A 7,383-nucleotide genomic window follows, 5' to 3' on the forward strand; every position below is an offset into this window, starting at 1 on the left:
TCCAACTTTGACAGAGAATGCCGCTCAGTGACCTTAAGAGATAGAATGGTTGGTTGCTCTCAAAAGTGGACTGCAAGCATCACGAGACTTCACTTTGCCACACAAGACTTGCACGAGTTGCAGTAGTCGTGGGATGCAGAATAAATCTCCATTACGAAATGGAAGTGAAAATTCTTGGATAGCAAACAAACATTGTTGCCAGCTATCAAGTCAACGGTACAGCAAAAGGCACAGCCACCTAACCAATACATGCCCGAGCTTGCTGCATTGATGCAGAAAAATACCAGGAAAGTTTTGCAGATTAGAAGCCACCCTGGCAGCTTCAGTGCATCAGATGTCAGTGGGCACACATGACGTATGATTACAAGACGCCATCAGTCGGTCAAAGTTGTTACTCGACCAAACTGAACACCGACGTGCCAGGAGCGTCGTCCTATAACAAGGTCCACAGGTATTACGACTGAACGCCTGACGTGAAACTGTCGCAGAAAAAATTCGTTCTGGAACCATTAACTAAGAATCAATAATTATGTAATCCAGTGGAAATAAATATATTTGATACACTAACCAGATAAACCTATTTCCGCTTGCCTTTACGCCTTGAGAGTTTATACACCAAGAATTGTGTTCACCACACGCGCAGGTCCTTTGAGGACACACTCATCTCTGACCCTTCAATATTAATTAATGGGACATACCAGACTGGCAGACTTGTTGCATTGGGCTGCACTCATTCCACTTCTCCGGAACACACCTCTGTGCATATACTTTAATCGTTTGTGTTGATGCATTGTTATATACCCTTTGCAGAACCCCATCAAGCAACACAACTGTCACCATTTTATTTCGGCGTAAAGCACACGGATGGGCCCAGTTCATGTCGAATGCTAATGCAGCATTCGAGTCCAATAGGCGCTGAGCCGAGGTCAGAGTGATGGCGTGCATAACATTCTTGTTGAACAAATGACCAAAGTATGAAAGCCTGGGGTAATTAGAGTAGTAGCTACTGTAATTCGTTTCATCACAACTTGGCAAACAGCAAAGGCTACAGTCTCGGTGAGCCAATATGCTCGTTGGAGAGAGGCACATGACAACATGTCATTCAGGGTGCTTGTCTGCACAGATTTGTCACACACCTTCGCTCTGTTTATCTGATTGGCTCGAGGGGGCTGTGGCGGTTGCCCTTTTCCAGGTTACAATGATACGAAGTATAGGCAACCCACACTTTTCAAAAAAGGCTATTGAAGAGACCGAAAGGAATGGTCAGCATTTTTCAACAAGACTGCTCTTCAGGCAAGGGATGAACACAAATATTCATCATCTTATCAGGTAATTAGAACAAGTAAATAATTGACCGACTAATACAATGCACTCTTGATGAAAAAAAGTATTGCTGCAATAAATCCTACGAAAGAGAAAAAGGTGCAGTTAGTCTATGCATACACCAAAACAATTGTTTTTATTGCAAGTTGATCCTCAATAAAACGTCATCCTCGTAGCTGAAAATAAGTGTGCACTTCGCATTCACCAAAAAAGGAAGAAAAGTGATCGAATGTAGAATCGTTGATTAGCACAAAGGGTTAAAGATCGCATGAGCTTCCTCGCTAAAAGTTGCTATGGTTATTCGGTGACGCAGGCCTGAAACAACTTCTCCTAGGCCCTAACGCGACGTATACCTTTCGCGTCGATTCTCACACATTACAACGTTCAAACAAAACTAAGAGAATGCAAAAATTTTATGCTAAAACCACTCAAAGTTCTATCGATCCTCGAACAGATCCCGAATCCGAGCACCGGTAACGGCGATACGGCTGATGCTGTCTCACAGGTGTTAATATCCAGATGATCCAGAGCGATCTCGCGCAAAAAGGGTATAAAGTCTCCTTCCTTCATGTTTTTCACATTATACCTGCGTCAGCGAGCACGAAAAAGCCCGAAATCGTCAGAAAGCCGCTGCACATCACGGTTGCCGCGCACCGAACAAACTCGCATCCGTCAGCTCTGGGCGCTGCCATCTTACCTGCGACGTCACGGCTCTTGTGAGGTCACGTGACGAGTGGTCACATTTGCGTAAAACATGGCGGCAACCGGGGGGGTGCCACTTCCGAACTTCCGGTTTATCACTCTAAGCCCCTCTACCTCGTTGAGGAAACTATACCATAAGGAAACTGCCGAGGATGGCGCTGATTCCAGCTGTGGTTGCCAGCTTCGGAAACTGGTTGTACACTTGGCTTCTTCCGTTTCTTGCAAAATAACGTGCTGGAAAACTTGGTCGAAACTCGTGAGGTCCTTTATAACACGGTACTTTCTGCTAATATAGCTTTTAGGAAGAATTTCAGTCGCTTTCATATTGTCAAACGATTTTTTTTTTATGCGAGGCTCCACCGGTTCAGTTTGCTAAATAAATTGTTCACGCAATCGATATCGAAGTTTCAAATTACCGAAATGCCAAACTCGCCAGTTCCGCGTAGATACGCAGCGGTGCGTGTGCATCTGTGTGCATCTGGTGCGTGTGCACGTACGTGTTTGCTGCGTGGTTCTTCGGTTGCTGCGAGTTTTCGCGTATTTATTGTGCACTGCTTACCTCCGTCTGCGCACGCCTCTCATCCTTGTAAAAACTACCCCTGCTCTGTTTGCCTAGAGTGAAGTTTGTGTCTGTCTTTTCGTTCGCTGACTAAGCTCGTGTCGGTGTCCTTCTTACTGGCTGCTGTTCGTGTTTGTGTACCGTGTGTGTCGCTTTGATTACTAGGTCTTCTGCTTATGGGGTGGAGCAAGCGGTGGGCGTCGCGCCAGGGGTGGGTCGTGATTGGGGAAACAGCTTAGCAGCCGACGCCGACTTCGGCGCGTTTCGTCTGCGCACGCGCGTACTGTCATTGATATCGCTACTTCGCGCCGTGACGATGCGCTGATCTACAGGTCGGTCGGCGCTCGCGTGATATTGTTGAAAATTCTCAAGCGTGTATTTACGTGTCGAAAGCCATAATAGAATTAAAGTGGACATTTGGCCGGCAGCCGGCATACCGTGGCTCTGAAAACAGATTGCTAGGAGTGCCCTCTCATTCGCTGGTTCCACGCTGGGTGCGCGCAGTCCGTGCTTCTGGCCGCCCCGGCCGCCCAAATGCGTTTTTCTAATGCTTGTTTTGTTTTCAGTAAACAGACAATAGATTCCTGCTGATATTCTCCTTTATAATCTTCACTCTTGACAACTCTTTACTGTTGGAAGGAACTCCGTCAAATTTGACGATAATGCATGTGTAAGTACAACTGGAACCTCATAGTTGCAAGAATACTTTTCCTGGATTGTCTGCATTAGAGTGCCTCCATGTGCGCTTCGCGCACATGAAGGCTCCCTAGTCTGCACCTTTCTGATAATATGATCGGTCTCCATAAATTGCACTTCCCCGCTTCGGGAGCACGGCCAGCGGTGGTTCTCTGTCGGTCATCGAACCTTACACACGTGAAGCGTTGTCAAAGCTGTGATATACCGGGCGTTTTATTATTATGCTCTTTTTTTTTTTTTTTTTTGCTGAAAGGAATTATACTTTTGGTATTCCCGGGGATAACATTATCGGCTGCGGCGGACGTAAAGGAACGAGCGTAAATTGACAGTTAGTGGCCTAATAAACTAAAATTTGCCATTTGCGAACGCTGGAGAGGGGGCGACCTCCTCTCCCCCGTTCGCTCCGCTGAAGTGGAACAGGGTGGGAGGAGCTCCCACTTCGTTCTTGACCTGTCACCGACTACAGTTGCGAATTCCACTTGTCATTTTGAAGCGATGACGAGATAGAGCTGAGTCATGTATTGCGTTCTCTGAGATGAAGAACGCAATGCGCGCGGAGTTGCTCCACGTATGCACCAGTCACCAGTAAAAACGACCTGTCCTCCGAGGAGGTCGAGCGAGACGCCGGCTGACATGGGGGTCGGTCACCTCACCGTCACCACCGTCTACCGTGCCTTCAAAAACACGGGGCGCAATGTGTTTCTGCAGTATAACAAAAAAATTGAACAAACAAGGTGCAAACTTTCATTTTTTTCCTAAGTGTGGTTTGCAGGGCTGAACCGAATACAAAAACGATACGCTGTGCTGGGATGACGTCGAGTACAATGGTACACGATCATAACAAGAACACAAATCCTGCCACATTATTTTGCTACAGTGATAAGAGCATATATATCTTTGTCCGCGATGCGGCAACAGAAACATTATTTCCAAACTAGAGTTCGAAGTTAGCCTTCGATGCTAGCACTGACCAACTCACTTCACTCACAGGGTGAAAACGTGAAACTTTGTATCATTCGGACAGAGATCGAAAAATAACACGCACCGCTTCAACTTGGACACCCCAAAATAATTAACTTTAGTGGATCGCACGCAAAAGCTTCGCGTACGCAATAAAATTGCCGGTCAGAAGTACGGTTCCGCAAACAAAATCAACATATGAGTCATCAAATTATGAAGAAAAACCAGGTGTGAGCGTGCCAAAAATATTCGACATTTATTGTTGTCAATATTTGTTTTTCTATCCACGTGCTTATGTCGCAATAGAAAGCCGTGAAATTCCCTATAAAATTATTTTGGGCAGTGTTTCCGACGGTGCTCGCTCGATCGTAAAATGCCGCTTTGTTGCTACTTTGGCGAATCAAACAAGGAAGCCACGTTCACCTACAATGCCCTGTCCACAAGAAGGGGAATCGAAATTTTCGCTTCGTTTTCTTTTTTTTTTAATATTCTTCTCTTCTGCACGATATAGGGTATGAATTATTATCCTTCCCTGTACTCTCGCTGCGACGAACAGTCCGATAGACGAGTCACCCTATGACAAAGATGGGGGTCCCGAAAATCTCCTAAAATCGTGTTTGTTCTCAGAGACACATCCGTGTGTAAGAAAAACCGCGGCCCTCTCCACGAAGTACGGACATATTTGATAAATAGCGTTGACTTGAGGTTGAACTTTTCATTAGCTTTGTAAACACAAGCGTGACGTCACGTGCGCATCCCACGCGACTTAACTGAAGTCTGAACTGGTCTACTATGTGTGGACAATAGGGCATTATTTTGACTTCCCGGCCGCGACGACCTTGGCGAGGGAGGACAGATGGGGGTCCCAATGCTCCTAGAATCGTGGTTTGTTCGCAGGGACACACACATCCGTGTGTAACAAAAAACGCGGCCCTCTCCACGAAGCTTACACTGGCATTGTTGTGTAACTACTGAAGTTGCCTCCCGCAAGGGAGGCGAAACGTCTAGTGAAATTGTTTTTTCCTGTTCTGTGAAGTCGGTGCTTTTATTTTAATTATGTTACCAGTCGGCCTGTGTGACCAGTGCTCATTTGAAGAATCGCCTTTGTCTTTTCTGAACCCTAACAAAAACACCCTCATAACATTTTTTTTTACTGTTCGGCTACGTTGGCATAGCCTATAATCGACATAATTTTTGCGAAAGCCTACTTTTATATTATAATTATCTGTAACCATTTCTAATTGAAAAAGTGACAAGTATAATAATTATATTATGATTTCATATCAAAATTCGACGAACCGGGAGATGCGAAATTCGGTGAAACAGCTTTTCAAAAAAATATCCGGTGCCCGAAACTTGCTTATATTAAAATGTCTAACATGTGTATGTGTTCTAATACAGAAGATGAGTGCAATGTGGAAACTGAATGGCCTCACAGACAATTGTCAACGAGTTGGAATTTTTGATGAATTACCCTTTGTCGAGTCATCCTACTACCGATTGGCCTCTGCAATCAATTGCCCGTCGACAAATATTGTTGTTGGTTTATTTGCCATCTGCTGTAAGGGGAGAGTGTGGGGCTCGTCAAGCCGACATCTGCCAGCATTTTCATCACGCCTCCAGCGCCTGTACCGACTGACGCCGACGAGTTGGTCTAGAAATAAATACCCACGGACTATACTATAGCCGCTAAATATCTCTACGCGAGCATGATTTGTTTTCAAAGGGGCACCCGCCTGTCGGTGCTTCTTTGAATTATAGATACGTCACGGTCAAAACGTTCCGCAGCTAATGAGTGAAGGCCGACCAACCTATTTTGTCCAATTGTCCGTGTATGGGAGATGAGAATGCCACTGCGTCAAAGACAAGACGTGTGCGAGCGTTGCTAAAAATAGAGACTACTATCGATGTTTTAGTATACATGGTTCCATTCTTAGTCAGAGCGCAAACAGAGGTTAAATGTCACGAAAACACATCCACAAAGACGAAAAGCACTTTATCACGGCGCATTGTATGAGTTGTTATATTGGGCGGCGGAGAAAAGCTCACCGGAGAAAAGCTCACCGGAGAAAAGCTCACCGGAGATAAGCTCACCGGAGAAAAGCTCACCGCAAAACTGGCAGATGCGGAGAAAAGCTCACCGATATTTTTTTTTAGCTTAGCTTGATTCTGCGTCTTGAGGTTCATTGGGCATATTTACTATTTCCTCAGAAATTAGTAATCACCCATTCTGTAAATTATTGAAGCCGCAAGTATAAAATCAGAACATCGTACACCGGTAAAAAAGGCAACAATTTATTGACAGTTGAGGGTGCGCCGTCGGTAGCTCTGTCAGATACAAGAGGTTTGTTTTTTGCGAGCTAATATGAATAGCGGTGTGTGAATCGCTTGAGGTCCAAATGTTGTGTAGCACCTAATAGATAAGTAGATGTTTGTTGATGTCATCAGTGTCGGCTACGCTGTTTTCTTTCAGTTAATTTCACTAACAAAACTTTAGTTGCGAGAACAGCTTCGTCGTGTCGTGTTTGTTGTCTTCACCCCGTCGTCGTCGTTTGAGCGGTTTTCATCATGTATAACGTTTACCGACTCGCCCAATTCGCTACCTATACCTTACAAAAGACTAGCTCTTATATAGCTCACGAGTAACAACGGTGACAGTGTGCAGCTCTGAGGGTCATGGGTGGCTCACCGTAGAAGGCGCTATCACACACAAAGGGAACGTGTGGAAACACCCTGCAGCACGAACGGCTAGAAAGCGTGCATGTCCGTGGAAGCACGAACGGGTTGAAAGCGTGCATGTCCGTGGAAAAAAAGAAGCCTCGATATCCTATTGACTGTTTTATCCTGTTTTCAAATGTTAACAAAAGCTTCAAAGAGAATTTCAGGCACCGCGTTGTTGCGCGTGCACTTTTGGATTTTCGGCATTTACACCTTTGATTTTTAGGTTTCAGGCAGTCATCATTACGTTTTTTTTTTGTTTTTTTTTAACTTTTTTTTTAACTTTTTTTAAACTTTTTCCTGTTCTTCAAGTTCATAAACATTTTAGTTAGGCTTTCGTTGCATAGAGAGTAAGCCACAAAAAATACTCTCCCGCAATTATTAATTTGAGAGCAATATACCCAATAAGCTTAACAAATATTACA

The sequence above is a fragment of the Ixodes scapularis genome, unplaced genomic scaffold, assembly GCF_016920785.2.
Source record: "Ixodes scapularis isolate PalLabHiFi unplaced genomic scaffold, ASM1692078v2 PGA_scaffold12__126_contigs__length_90152505, whole genome shotgun sequence".
In the NCBI taxonomy this organism is placed as follows: Eukaryota; Metazoa; Arthropoda; class Arachnida; order Ixodida; family Ixodidae; genus Ixodes; species Ixodes scapularis.